The sequence below is a fragment of the Colobus angolensis genome, unplaced genomic scaffold, assembly GCF_000951035.1.
Source record: "Colobus angolensis palliatus isolate OR3802 unplaced genomic scaffold, Cang.pa_1.0 Scaffold150, whole genome shotgun sequence".
NCBI lineage: Eukaryota > Metazoa > Chordata > Mammalia > Primates > Cercopithecidae > Colobus > Colobus angolensis.
In genome coordinates, this window is record NW_012114600.1 from 2,356,962 (window position 1) to 2,370,793 (window position 13,832).

At 39.8% G+C, this 13,832-nt stretch overlaps 1 pseudogene across 1 annotated transcript; it reads left to right on the top strand.

Annotated features, from left to right (window-relative positions):
• LOC105507559 lies at positions 1–1,871 on the top strand (annotated as a pseudogene). The gene has a single exon (XR_001001123.1). The product of XR_001001123.1 is annotated as a rac GTPase-activating protein 1 pseudogene (transcript).
• The last annotated feature ends 11,961 nt before the right edge of the window (positions 1,872–13,832 follow it).

Here is a 13,832-nt window from a genome sequence, read left to right on the forward strand (position 1 = left end):
ATGGATACTACTATACTGAATATGTAGAATCTGTTTGAGCAGCTTGCGCGTGGGGCGCAGATTCTCAGTGAAGGAAACGAACTCCAATTTATCCAGCTGGTGAAGGACTTTGAGGATTTCTTTAAAAAGTGGGAGAGGACTGACTATGAGCTGGGGGAAATACAAGGATCTTTTGATAAAAGCAGAGACTGAGTGAAATGCTCTGGATGTTAAGCTGAAGCATGTACATAATCAGGTGGATGCAGACATCCAAACGGAGAGCTGAGGCTGACTGCCAAAAGCCGGAATGACAGATTCAACTGATTTGAGAGATGTTCATGTGTGACATATCTGGCCAACTAAGTGGGGAGCAAAAATCAGCTTCGGCTTTTCTCAACAGAGGCCAACCATCCAGCAGCAATGCTGGGAACAAAAGACTATCAATCATCGATGAATCTGGTTCCATTTTATCAGACATCAGCTTTGACAAGACTGATGAATCACTGGATTGGGACTCTTCTTTGGTGAGACTATCAGGCTGAAGAAGAGAGAAAAGAGGCACTCTTGTAGCCGACAGTTTGTTGATGGTCCCTCTGGACCTATAAAGAAAACTCTTTCCATTAGCTCCACAGTAGACCGGGGGGAATGAATCCACAGTTGCAAAAACTACCGTGACTGTTCCCAGAGATGGCGGTCCCATCAAAGCTGTGTCCACTATTGAGACTGTGCCATATTGGATCAGGAGCCAAAGGAAAACAGGTACTTTACAACCTTGGAACAGTGACCCCACCCTGAACAGCAGGCAGCTGGAGCCAAGAACTGAGACAATGTGGGCACGCCACAGAGTAACAGAGGGATGCACCTGCATGACTTTGTCTCTAAGACGGTTATTAAACCTGAATTCTATGTTCCATGTGGAAAGCAGATAAAATTTGGGAAACTATCTCTGAAGTGTCGAGACTGTTGTGTGGTCTGTCATCCAGAATGTCGGGACCACTGTCCCCTTACCTGCATTCGTACTCTGATAGGAACATTTGTCAAGATTGGAGAGGGAATGCTGGCTTACTTTGTATCCCAGACCTCTCCAATGATCCCCTCCATTGTTGTGCATTGTGTAAATGAGATTGAGCAGAGAGGTCTTACTGAGACAGGCCTGTATAGGATCTCAGGCAGTGACCGCACAGTAAAAGCTGAAAGAGAAATTCCTCAGAGTGAAAACTGTACCCCTCCTCAGCAAAGTGGATGATATCCATGCTATCTGCAGCCTTCTAAAATACTTTCTTCGAAACCTCAAAGAACTTTTTGCCTAAACAAAGCCTTTATGGAAGCAGCAGAAATCACAGATGAAGACAACAGCATAGCTGCCATGTACCAGGCTGTTGGTGAACTGCCCCAGGTCAACAGGACACACTGGCTTTCCTCACAATTCACTTGCAGAGAGTAGCTCAGAGTCCACATACTAAAATGAATGCTGCCAATCTGGCTAAAGTCTTTGCCCTATAATAGTGGTCCATGCTGTGCCCAATCCAGACCCAGTTACAACGTTACAGGACATCAAGTGTCAACTCAAGGTGGTCAAGCGCCTGCTTTCCTTGCCCCTGGAGTATTGGAGTCAGTTCACGATAGTGGAGCAAGAGAACATTGACCCCCTACATGTCACTGAAAACTCAAATGCCTTTTCAACATCACAGACACCAGATATTAAAGTGAGTTTACTGGGATCTGTGACCACTCCTGAACATCAGCTTCTCAAGACTCCTTCATCTAGTTCCCTGTCACAGAGAGTCAGTTCCACCCTCACAAAGAACACTCCCAGATTTGGAAGCAAAAGCAAGTCTGCCACCAACCTAGGATGACAAGGCAACAGTTTTACTTCTTCAATGTTGGAGTGAAGTCACATCTGCCTATTACTCCCAGCACTGACTGACTATAAGAAAGGACACTTGTACTCTCTGCTCTGCAACCTCCTGTACTCATTACTACTTTTAGCATTCTCCAGGCTTTTATTCAAGTTTAATTTTGCATGAGGGTTTTACTAAAATTACATGTATCTCCCTTTCCTTCTCCTCGAGTCACATAATATCAGTACCTTGTTCCGATCATTGTTGGGAGCTTTTAGATGAGAGATCTTTCCAAGGGTAGCAGGGTTAGTATGGAATTGATTGTGATTCTTTTGGGGGAAGAGGGGTTATTATCCCTTTGGCTTAAAGTCAAATGCTGCTCATGGAATGAATGATCTTTCTCTAGTTTCATTTATAACTGATTTCTATGAGACAATGACAAAAACCCTACCTATCTGATAAGATTGGCTTGTCTCCGGGTGGGAAGTGGGAGGGTGGGGCAAAGAAAGGATTACACCAGAAGATTTAGGATGCCTCCTTCTAAGAACTGGAAATTCTCATTCCCCATTATGAACAGAGCTATAATATGGAGCTTTCATAAAAATGGGATGCATTGAGGACAGAACTAGTGATGGGAGTATGTGTAGCTTTAATTTCGATGATTAGGTCTTTAATAGTGTTGAGTGGCACAACCTTGTAAATGTGAAAGTACAACTTGTATTTATCTCTAATATGCCATTGGCTGAACTTTGGGTTAACTTGGGGTCAAAGTCAGTTTTTCTTTTAAAATTGAATTCATTCTGATGCTTGACCCCCATACTTCCAATCTTGTCCAGTGGAGCCCAACTTCTAAAGATCAATATGTCGTCCTTTGGCCTCCCAACTAACAATAAAGTATAAGCTACAAGGAAGATGGTCAATATTTTATGTGGTAAGAAAAGCCACAGTCATTTTTTCTTTGCACTTTGGATGCTGAAGTTTTCCCATGGAACACAACCACATCTAGACAGATGTTAGGGTTTTCTTCTGTTAAAATTATTCTTAATTTCTGTAAAAATGATTTCCTTCTATAGAATGTTTAACATCATATTGACCCTTATCTGTAAAACACCTATTTAGAATAATATTTGGAAAAAAGTAAATAGCTTTTTCAAAATGGAAAAAAAAAAAAAAGATGTGCCTCTTCCCCTCCCACCATGATTGTTGTAAGTTTCCTGAGGCCTTCCCAACCCTGCAGAACTATGAATCAATTAAATGCCTTTTCTTTATAAATTATCCAGCATTGGGCAGTTCTTTACAGCTGTGTGAAAACAGACTAACGTATTTATACATTCTCTTACTTCTCAGATGGCTATTCCAGACCTTCCCCTAGCTCCTCTCCTTACTACAGCAGACTCTATTCTCTTGCCCTCAATCTCAGCTGATGATCTCATTTTAAACTTTCTGTTAACAATTACTCTGATTTGCTTTTAAGTGTCAGACACTGAGCAAGATGTTTTGAATGCATTATCGTATTTACACATCAAAATAGTGCTATGAGTCAGGGATAAATATCCCATTTCACCTAAGAGAAAATGGATTCTAAGAGAGGTTAAACAACTGTCCCATGAGTGTCCAGTATACTTGTATAACAAACCACCCCAATTTATTGGCTTAAAATAATTAGAGTAATTTCTTTTAAGTTCTGAGTCCATTGGCTGGTTCTGCTGCTCTGGACTGGACTCAGTCATGCATCTGCTGTCAGCTGGCAGGTCAGCTGGGATCTGGGAACAATCCCGCTTTGCTCCATGTGGTCTCTTATCTCCTCCCATGGGCTACACCAGGTCTATTTTCACAGAAATCACAAGAATCCATGAAAGGAAGTAGAAACACACAAGTGTCCTTCAAGCCTCTGCTTGCTGTCCCATGGGATGAAATAAGTCCCATGATTAAGCCCAGAGTCAGAATGGGAGTGAACTACAAAACTGTAGTGGGGAAGAAACTCATAAATTTTGACTATAAATGAAATGGATCTACCACACATAGCTAGTCAGTTGTACAGATGAATTTCAAACCCACATCTCTTAACACAGAGCCCGTTTTCTTTCCTCTATACTCACAGCTGCTTCACCAGAAAAAAATCCAGAAATCATGAGGCAAGAATTCTAATGTTTTTCTTCCCCCTTCCCACAAAGTCTCTCTGAATCCATTTTTATCTCTTTTCTCTCATGTGAGGAAAAGTGTTGCCCCTTCTTTGTTCAATTTTAATTGCCCCACTAGGACTATGGATCCTACTTCCTCCTTCCTTCTCAAGAACTTTGCTTCCTCAAACACCCCCATCTATCCTTAACCTTCAGCCTCTCCTCTGCAGTGCCCCTGTTCTCTCATCATATAAATATCCTTGACTCTTCTTTTAACCACATGATTTCCTTTAGCTTTCCCTTTGTGTTTCTTCAACCTCCCCATCTCCATCTTTTTACCTTCTATTGGCATTCAGCAGTCCACAAACTAGTTTCTGGCTCCCTTGCCCCCATGAAAAGAGGCTCTTGCCCAAGTCACTCATGATCAAGTTATTTATTTTTTGGTCTGAGGCATTTTTAGAGTTAGTATATTAAGGTTGGTGAGGATAAGCTGTGGAAACCAATTCCTAAATCTTAATGGGATTACCTATAAAAGTTTAGTGTTCATTTAGGTCATGATCTCCTCATGTATTTGCTTGTTGGCATTCCCTGTGGTGACCTGGGGCCTTAGGCTCCTTTCATCTTGTGGCTCCACCATCTCCTATGGACTTAAGGCCCTCCACTGGAGCACTGCATCTGGCAGCTGAGGAGCGAAGAGTGTGGAAGATTGTTTGAGTTGTTAGAAGGGGACAGGGCCAGGGAGAAATTTATCACTTCTACCTTTATTCCATCGGCCATAACACAGCCTGCAAGGAAGGCTGGAACATGCATTGCAGCTGTCTTCCAGTTGGAAAATTAAACTGTTGAGTATCCAGCAGTTCCTTACCAAAGTCTGCCATCGTTTCTTTCAGAAACCCTCTCCTGTGCCTTCCATGACACCATTTTCCCTTGGTTTGTCTTCAAATCCTGGCTGTTTATTTTCAGTCTCTCACAGGTCCTCTTTTATTCATTTCCTTAAATGTTGGCATCCTGCTGCACTTTGTTCTTAAGTCATTTCTCTTCTCACTAAATATTCTTCCTGGAACATTCCATAAATAACTAGCAGATCTATTTCCATCTTTTTGTTCAGACCCCGATGTAAAACCTGCTCTTCTTCCTTTAAGTCTCCATTTTGGTAAGTGGGCATCTTCCCCGGTCACCAAACCAGAAAATGAAGTGATCCTACATTCTTCTTTTATCCTCTATCACGGAGGGTCTCAGTCTCAGCACTGCTGACATTTTGGGCCAGATAATTGTTTGGGGAGAGGTTCTGCACATTGTAGGATGTTTAGCAGCATCTTTGGCCTTTACCTGCTAGATACCAGTAGGGAACCCCTTCCCATGTTGTGACAATCCCCAGAAACATCCAGACATTGCCAAATGTCCCCTGGGGAGGGAGAGACTGTCTCCAGTTATCTCCAGTTAAGAACTGCCCTATAAAATCATCCAGTCCTACAGATTCAACCCTGGCAACATTTTCTTTCTTCATTTAAATCTTTTTGCCATTCATTTCATTTTTTTTTTTTTTTTGAGACAAAGTTTCACTCTGTCACCCAGGCTGGAGTGCGGTGGCACAATAATAGCTCACTGCAGCCTTGACCTCCTGGGCTAAAGTGATCCTTCGACCTCAGCCTTTCAAGAAGCTGGGACCACAGGAGCATGCCACCACACCCAAATAATGATTTTGATTTTTTTTTGTACAGATGGGGTCTCCCTATGTTGCCCAGGCTGGTCTCAAACTCCTGAGCTCAAGCAATCCTCCCACCTCGGCCTCCCAAAGTGCTAGAATTACAGGTATGAGCCACTCGCCTGACCCATTTCATTAAATTTCACATGATTTCACCTCTAGATGTTTCCAATTGCCTTCTCTCTGGCTGTGGCAAGCAAGTTTGCTGAACCAACAGTAATTCTTGACTCAAATATTCCTTGCTACCATGAACTTAAGAAAAATGGAATACTTGTTTTTCAGCCTCATTTGCATCTAAGGATAACCAGGTGACACAATGTAGCATGGAATATTAGGTTCATGAAGGGAAGCTAGCTGAACTTAAAGGTTAACAGCAAAGCTTTGGAATCATCCAGCTTGGATCATTGCATCTCAGCCTCATCACTCTGACAATTGTGCCACCTTAGGAAAGTTATTTAAATTCTGTGTGTCCCATCAGTAAAACTGGGATAATAGTAGTACCAACCTTATAGTATTATTGTGAAGATAAATGAGTTAATATGTATAAAGTGTTTAGTATAGGCATTTCTTGTTTTATTGCTTCATTCCACTTTGCTTCATTGTGCTTCACAGAAATTGCATATTTTATAATTGAAGATTTCTGTCAACCCTGCAAGGCTATCACTGAGCAAGGCTATCAGTACAAATTTTCCAACAGCATGTGTTCACTTTGTGTCTCTGTGTCACATTTTGGTAATTCTTGCAATATTTTGAAAGTTTTCATTATTATTATATCTGTTATGGTGATCTGTGATCTTTGACATGATTATTGTAATTGTTTGGGGGCACCAAGAACTGTGCCCATACATGACAGTAAACTTAATAAATGTTGTATGTGTTCTGACCACTCCACCAACTGGCTGTTGGCTGTTTTCCCACCTCTCTGCCTCTCCTCAGGCTTTCCCATTCCCTGAGACATAACAAGATTCAGCCAATTAATAAGCCTAGTTTGTAGGTGTCCAGGTGAAAGGAAAAGTCACACAACTCTCACTTTAAATCAAAAGCTAAAAATGATTAAGCTTAGTGAGGAAGGCATGTCAAAAGTCAAGACAGGCCAAAAGTTAGGCCTCTTGCACCAAACAGCTAAGTTGTGAATGCAAAAGGAAAGTTATTGAAGGGAATTAAAAGTGCTACTCTAGGGAACCCACACATGATAAGGAAATAAAACAGCCTTATTGCTGATATAGAGAAAGTTTAAGTGGTCTGGATAGAAGACCGAACCAACTACAGTATTTCCTTAAGCCAAAGCCTTAGCCAGAGAAAGGCCCCAATTTTCTTCAATTCTATGAAGGTTGTGGGAGGTGAGGAAGCTACAGAATAAAATGTGAAACTAACAGAAGTTGATTCATGCAGTTTAAGGAGAGAAGCCATCTCCATAACATAAGAGTGCAAAAGTGAAATGCCAAGTGCTGATGGAGAAGCTGAAGCATGTGTTCCAGAAGATCTAGCTGAGATCATCGATGGAGGTGGCTACGCTACACTAAACAACAGGTTTTCAATGTAAATGAAACAGTCTCCTGTTAGAAGAAGATGCCAGGTAGGACTTTCATAGCTAGAGAGGAGAAGTCAGTGCCTGGCTTTGAAGCTTCAAAAGACAGGCTGACTCTCTTGCTAGGGGGTAATGCAGCCGGCGACTTTAAGTTGAAGCCAGTGGTCATTTACTCTTATGAAAATCCTAGGGCCCTTCAGATTTCTTTCAAAATATTATTGCTCATTGACAATGCACCTCGTCATCGAAGAGCTCTCACGGAACTATATAAAGAGATTAATGTTGTTTCCATGCTGCTAACACAATATCCCTTCTGTAGCCCATGGATCAAGGAGTCATTTCAACTTTTAAGTCTTATTCTTTAAAAAAAAATTTTAAGGCTATAGCTGCCATAAAGGTGATTCTTCTGATGGATCAGGGAAAAGTAAATTGAAACATGCTGGAAAGGATTCACCATTCTAGATTCCATTAAGAACATTCATGATTCACAGGAAGAGGTCAAAATAACATTAACAGGAGTTTAGCAGAAGTTAATTCTAACCTTCACGCATTACTTTGAGGGGTTCAACACATTAGTGGAGGAAGTAACTGCAAATGTGCTATAAGTAGCAAGAGAACTAGAATTTACAAATGGAGCTCGAAGACGTGACTGAATTGCCCCAATCTCATGATCAAACTTGAACAGATGGGGAGTTGCTTCTCAGTGATATGCAAAGAAAGTGGGTTCTTGAGATGGAACCTACTCTTGGTGAAGATACTGTGAACATTTTTGAAATGGCCACAAAGGATTTAGAACACTGCATAAACTCATTTGGTAAAGTAGTGGCAAGGTTTAAAAGGATTGACTCCAATTTTGAAATAAGTTCTACAATGGGTAAAATGCTATGCTATCAACCAGCATTTCATGCTACAAACAAATCTTTCCTGAAAGAAAGAGTCCATTGGTGTGGCAAATTTCATTGTTGTCTTATGTTAAGAAATTGCCACAGCTACCTCAATCCTTAGCCATCCTGGTCAGTCAGCAACCATCAACATCGAGGCAAGACCTTCCACCAGCAAAAAGATTATAACTCGCTAAAGGATCAAAGGAATATTAGCACTTTTTAGCAATAAAGTATTTTTAAATTAAGGTACGTACTTTTTAAAAGACATAATGATATTGCACACTTAATAGAGTGTAAACATAACTTTTATATGCTCTGGAAAACAAAAAAATTGTGTGATTTGGTTTTTTTTTGATATTCACTTTATGGTGGTGGTCTCGAACTGATTTCACAATATCTCTGAGGTATGCCTGCACTGTGCCTGCCTGCATGGTCACTATGATATAGTGATGACAATAATCATGTAATCACTCTTTTCCCTGCTCAATCTCAAATTTTACCACTTCACATCCTATCACCAACCACTATTCACCTTTAATATTCAGTTCAAGGCCCAGCACAGCAGCTCATGCCTGTAATCCCAGCACTCGGGGAGACACAGGTGGGAGGATTACTTGACCGAGGCCAGGAGTTCCAGGAGTTGGAGAATTGTGTCTGCACTCCAGCCTGGGTGACAAAGTCAGATTCTGTCTTAAAAAAAAAAAAAAAACCAAACAACAACAAGCAAACTCAGTTCAGTGAGACTGCCTTTATTTCTGTCTTTTTTTTTTTAAATTTCCATAGGTTATTGGGGAACAGGTGGTGTTTGGTTACATAAGTTCTCTAGTGGTGATTTGTGAGAGTTTGGTCCACCCATCACCCGAACAGTATACATGGCACCCAATTTGTAGTCTTTTATCCCTCACTCCCTACTCAAGACTTTCCCCTGAGTCCCCAAAGTCCATTGTGTCATTCGTATGCCTTTGCATCCTCATAACTTAGCTTCCATATATGAGTGAGAACATAGAATGTTTGGTTTTCCTTTCCTGAGTTACTTCACTTAGAATAGTCTCCAATCTCATCCAGGTCACTGCAAATGTCATTCATTCCTTCCTTTTTATGACTGAGTAGTATTCCATCATATATATATATGATGGAATATATATGTGTGTGTGTGTGTGTGTGTGTGTGTGTGTGTATATACACACCACAGTTTCTTTATCCATTCGTTGATTGATGGGTATTTAGGTTGGTTCCACATTTTTGCAATTGCAAATTGTGCTGCTATGAACATGCATGTTCGTATAATGACTGGTTTTCCTCTGGGTAGATACCCAGTAGTGAGACTGCTGGATCAAATGGTAGTTCTACTTTTAGTTCTGTAAGGAATGTTCACACTGTTTTCCATAGTGGCTGTACTAGTTTACATTCCCACTAGCGGTGTAGAAGTGTTCCCTGTTCACCACATCCGTGCCAACATCTATTATTTTTATTTTTTATTTTTTGATTATGGCCGTTTTTGCAGGAGTAAGGTGGTATCGCATTGTGGTTTTGATTTGCATTTCCCTGATTATTAGTGATGTTGTACACTTTTTCATATGTTTATTGGCCATTTGTATATCTTCTTTTGAGAATTTTCTATTTATGTCCTTAGCCCACTTTTTGATGAGATTTTTTTTCTTGCTAATTTGTTTGAGCTCATTGTATATTCTGGATATTAGACCTTTGTCAGATGTACTTTGTGAAGATTTTTCTCCCACTCTGTGGATTGTCTGTTTACTCTGCTGACTGTGCCTTCACTGTGCAAAAGCTCTTCAGTTTAATTAAGTCCCAGCTATTTATCTTTGTTTTTGTTGCATTTGCTTTTGGCTTCTTGGTCATAAAATCCTTGCCTAAGGCAATGTCTAGAAGGGGTTTTCCAATGTTATCTTTTAGAATTTTTATAGTTTCAGGTTTTAGATTTAAGTCCTTGATCAATCTTGAGGTGATTTTTATATAAGGTGAGAGATGAGAATCGAGTTTCATTCTCCTACATGTGGCTAGCCAATTATCTCATCACCATTTGTTGAATAGGGTGTCCTATCCCCACTTTATGTTTTTGTTTGCTTTGTCAAAGATCAGTTGGCTGTAAGTATTTGGGTTCTCTATTCTGTTCCATTGGTCTGCGTGCCTATTTTTATACCAGTACCATGCTGTTTTGGTGACTGTGGCCTTATAGAGTTCGAAGTCAGGTAATGTGATGCCTCCAGATTTGTTCATTTTGCGTAGTCTTGCTTTGGCTATGTGGGCTCTTTTTTAGTTCCATATGAATTTTAGGATTGTTTTTTCTAATTTTGTGAAGAATGATGGTGGTATTTTGGTGGGAATTGTGTTGAATTTGTAGATTGCTTGTGGCAGTATAATCATTTTCACAATATTGATTCTACCCATCCATGAGCACGAGATATGTTTCCATTTGTTTGTGTTGTCTATGATTTTTTCCAGCAGCGTTTTGTAGTTTTCCTTGTAGAGGTCTTTCACCTCACTGGTTAGATACATTCCTAAGTATTTTATATTTTTTTTTGCAGCTATTGTAGAAGGGGTTGAATTCTTGATTTGATTCTCGGCTTGGTCGCTGTTGATATATAGAAGAGCTACTGATTTGTGTACATTAATTTTGTATCTGGAATCTTTGCTGAATTTTTTTTTATTATCAGTTCTGAGAGCTTTCTGGAGGAGTCTTTAGGGATTTTTAGGGAAACAATCATATCATCAGCAAACAGCGACAGTTTGACTTCCTCTTTGCTGTGCTGGATGCCATTTATTTCTTTCTGTTGTCTGATTGCTCTGGCTAGGACTCCCAGTACTACGTTGAAGAGAAATGGGGAGAATGGGCATCCTTAAGTTGTTCCAGTTCTCAGAAGGAATGCTTTCAACTTTTCCCCATTCAGTATTATGTTGGCTGTGGGTTTGTCAGAGATGGATGGCTTTTGTTACGTTGAAGTATGTTCCCTGTATGCCAATTTTGCTGAGAATTTTAATCATAAAGGAATGTTGGATTTTTTTGAATGCTTTTCTGTGTCTACCAAGGTGATCATGCAGTTTTTGCTTTTAATTCTGTTTATGTGGTGTATCACATTTACTGACTTACATATGTTAAACCATTCCTGCATCCCTGGTATGAAACCCACTTGATCATGGTGGAATTTTTTTTTTTTTTTTTTGCTATCTTGTTGGACTTTGTTAGATAGCATTTTGTTAAGGATTTTTGCATTTATGTTAATCAGAGATATTGGTCTGTAGTTTTCTTTTTTGGTTATGTCCTTCCGTGGTTTTGGTATTAGGGTAATCCTGGCTTCACAGAATGATTTAGGGTGGATTCCCTCTTTATCTATCTTGTGGAATAGTGTCAACAGGATTGGTGCCAATTCTTTGGATGTCTGGTCGAATTCTGCTGTGAATCCGTCTGGTCCTGGACTGTTTTTGTCAGTAAATTTTAAATTGCGATTTTAATCTCACTGCTTATTATTGGTCTGTTCAGGATATCTAATTCTTCCTGATTTATACTAGGAGGGTTGTATCTTTCCAGGAATTTATCCATCTCCTCTAGGTTTTCTAGTTTGTGTGCATAAGGATGTTCATAGTAGCCTTGAATGATCTTTTTTAATTCCTGCAGTGTCAGTTGTAATATCTTCCATTACATTTCTAATTGAGCTTGTCTGGATTTTCTCTCTTCTTTTCTTGGTTAATCTTGCTAATGGTCTATCAATTTTATTTATCTTTCCAAAGAATCAGCTTTTTGTTTCATTTATCTTTTGTATTTTGTTTGTTTTAATTTCATTTAGTTCTGCTATGATCTTGGTTATTTCCTTTCTTCTGCTGGGTTTGGGTTTTGTTTGTTCTTTTTTCTCTAGTTCCTTGAGGTGTGACCTTAGATTGTCTGTTTGTGCTCTCTCATACTTTCTGATGTAGGTGTTTAGGGCTATGAACTTTCCTCTTAGCACGCCTTTGTTGTATCCCAGAGGTTTTGATAGACACCTAACACTGGAGCTCCTAATTTTATAAAACAACTACTAATACACCTAAGAAATGAGATAGATAGCAACACAATAGTAGTGGGGGGACTTCATACTCCACTGACAGCACTGGACAGGTCATCAAGACAGAAAGTCAGCAAAGAAACAGTGGATTTAAACTATATCCTGGAACAAATGGACTTAACAGATATTTACAGAACATTCTATCCAACAGCTGCAGAATATACATTCTATTTATCAGTGCATAGAACTTTCTCCAAGATAGCCTCAATAAATGTAAGAAAATTGAAATTATATCAAGCACTCTCTCAGACCACAGTGGAATAAAACTGAAAATCAACTCCAAAGGGAATCTTCAAAACCATGCAAATACGTGGAAATTAAATAACCTGCTCCTGAGTGATCATTGGGTCAAAAATGAAATCAAGATGGATATTAAAAAATTCTTCGAACTGAATGACAATACAGGCTGTCTTTAGAAAGTTTTCTCTCACATTTTTCCTTTCAAATTAGAAGCCCTTCCTCAGATTTTACTTGTTTTTCTTCCTGCAGTAGGCTGTGAATTCCCACGAGGCAAGGACCAGATCTTTCTTCTATGTATTCCCAAGACCACCACAAGTGTTCAATAAATATGAAATGCTCAGTAAAGGTCTGCTGACTAAATCAACGAGTGAACGAACATTGGTAGTATACATCAGTCTTCCAAATAACTTTCCTCCCATTTAGTAGCAGGTCATAAAATTGTCCACCATCTTAGGAAAAAAACCCAAACTTTATTAATTTAGTTACCTATGCTCATCTTTGATGAAGCTGGGCATTTAAATTCACCATAAGGTGAACTTATGAAGAATATTTATCTCACTAGCCTGACAACTCTGGCCAGATTTTAACTAAATTGAGGCCACAGACCAAATTATTCTTAGGATAAAGAGGAAAAATATAATGTGACTCCAAACTTCACAGACATCCTTAAAAAATCTCACTCTAAATAAAATCCTCTAAATTTGGACAGGAGAGTAGCAATGGTAAGTGTTAATTGGCAGAGAGTTCACAATTTTAACACTCCAATGTTACACAGAGTTTCCTAAAAGAGCAGCCTTCCCAAAGTTGTCTTGTGGTTAAAAAGCAAGCTTTAATTACACACACACACACACACACCCCTACCCACCCACCCACGCTTTTCATCTGTCCAGTTCCCCCTTAGCAAACTGTTAATACATCTTAAAATACTTAAATTTTCAGAGTAAAAAAAAAAAAAGAGCAGCTGTAATCCTAAGTAACGCAGCGTTTTCATCCCCATCTCCCTGCAGAGACATACCCAACTACCAGTGTCTAGGAGGACCTGGTGGTGGCTTTTTCCCTCTAGGTTTTGGACCCAAACATCTGTCATTTGGCATTTAACCAACGCCGACTACGAGCTCTTTCTCTAGATCTAAAAGTATTAGCTCCTCCCTTCTGGAGTGAAGAAGCTGTAGGCACCTCTCACCACAATCCTTAAAACACATCTTATTAAAAGGTGACCGGAAATGAGTCACTGGAAACAGAAATTTCTTAAAAGATCTCTGAGAAAAACACATCTCCTTCCCCCTTACAACATAAGGGCCTCATTTAATATGCAAACAACCCACTCTTTGAGAGGTAACTTTTCAACTGCGGCACAGCTACAACAGTCTCGGTGATACCCTTCCACTGACCCTGATAACAGCCCTTCCAGCCACTAGCGACTCCGTTTACTTCCCCTTGAAACCCATCAGTTGCTGAAGTGACAACCAACACCGGA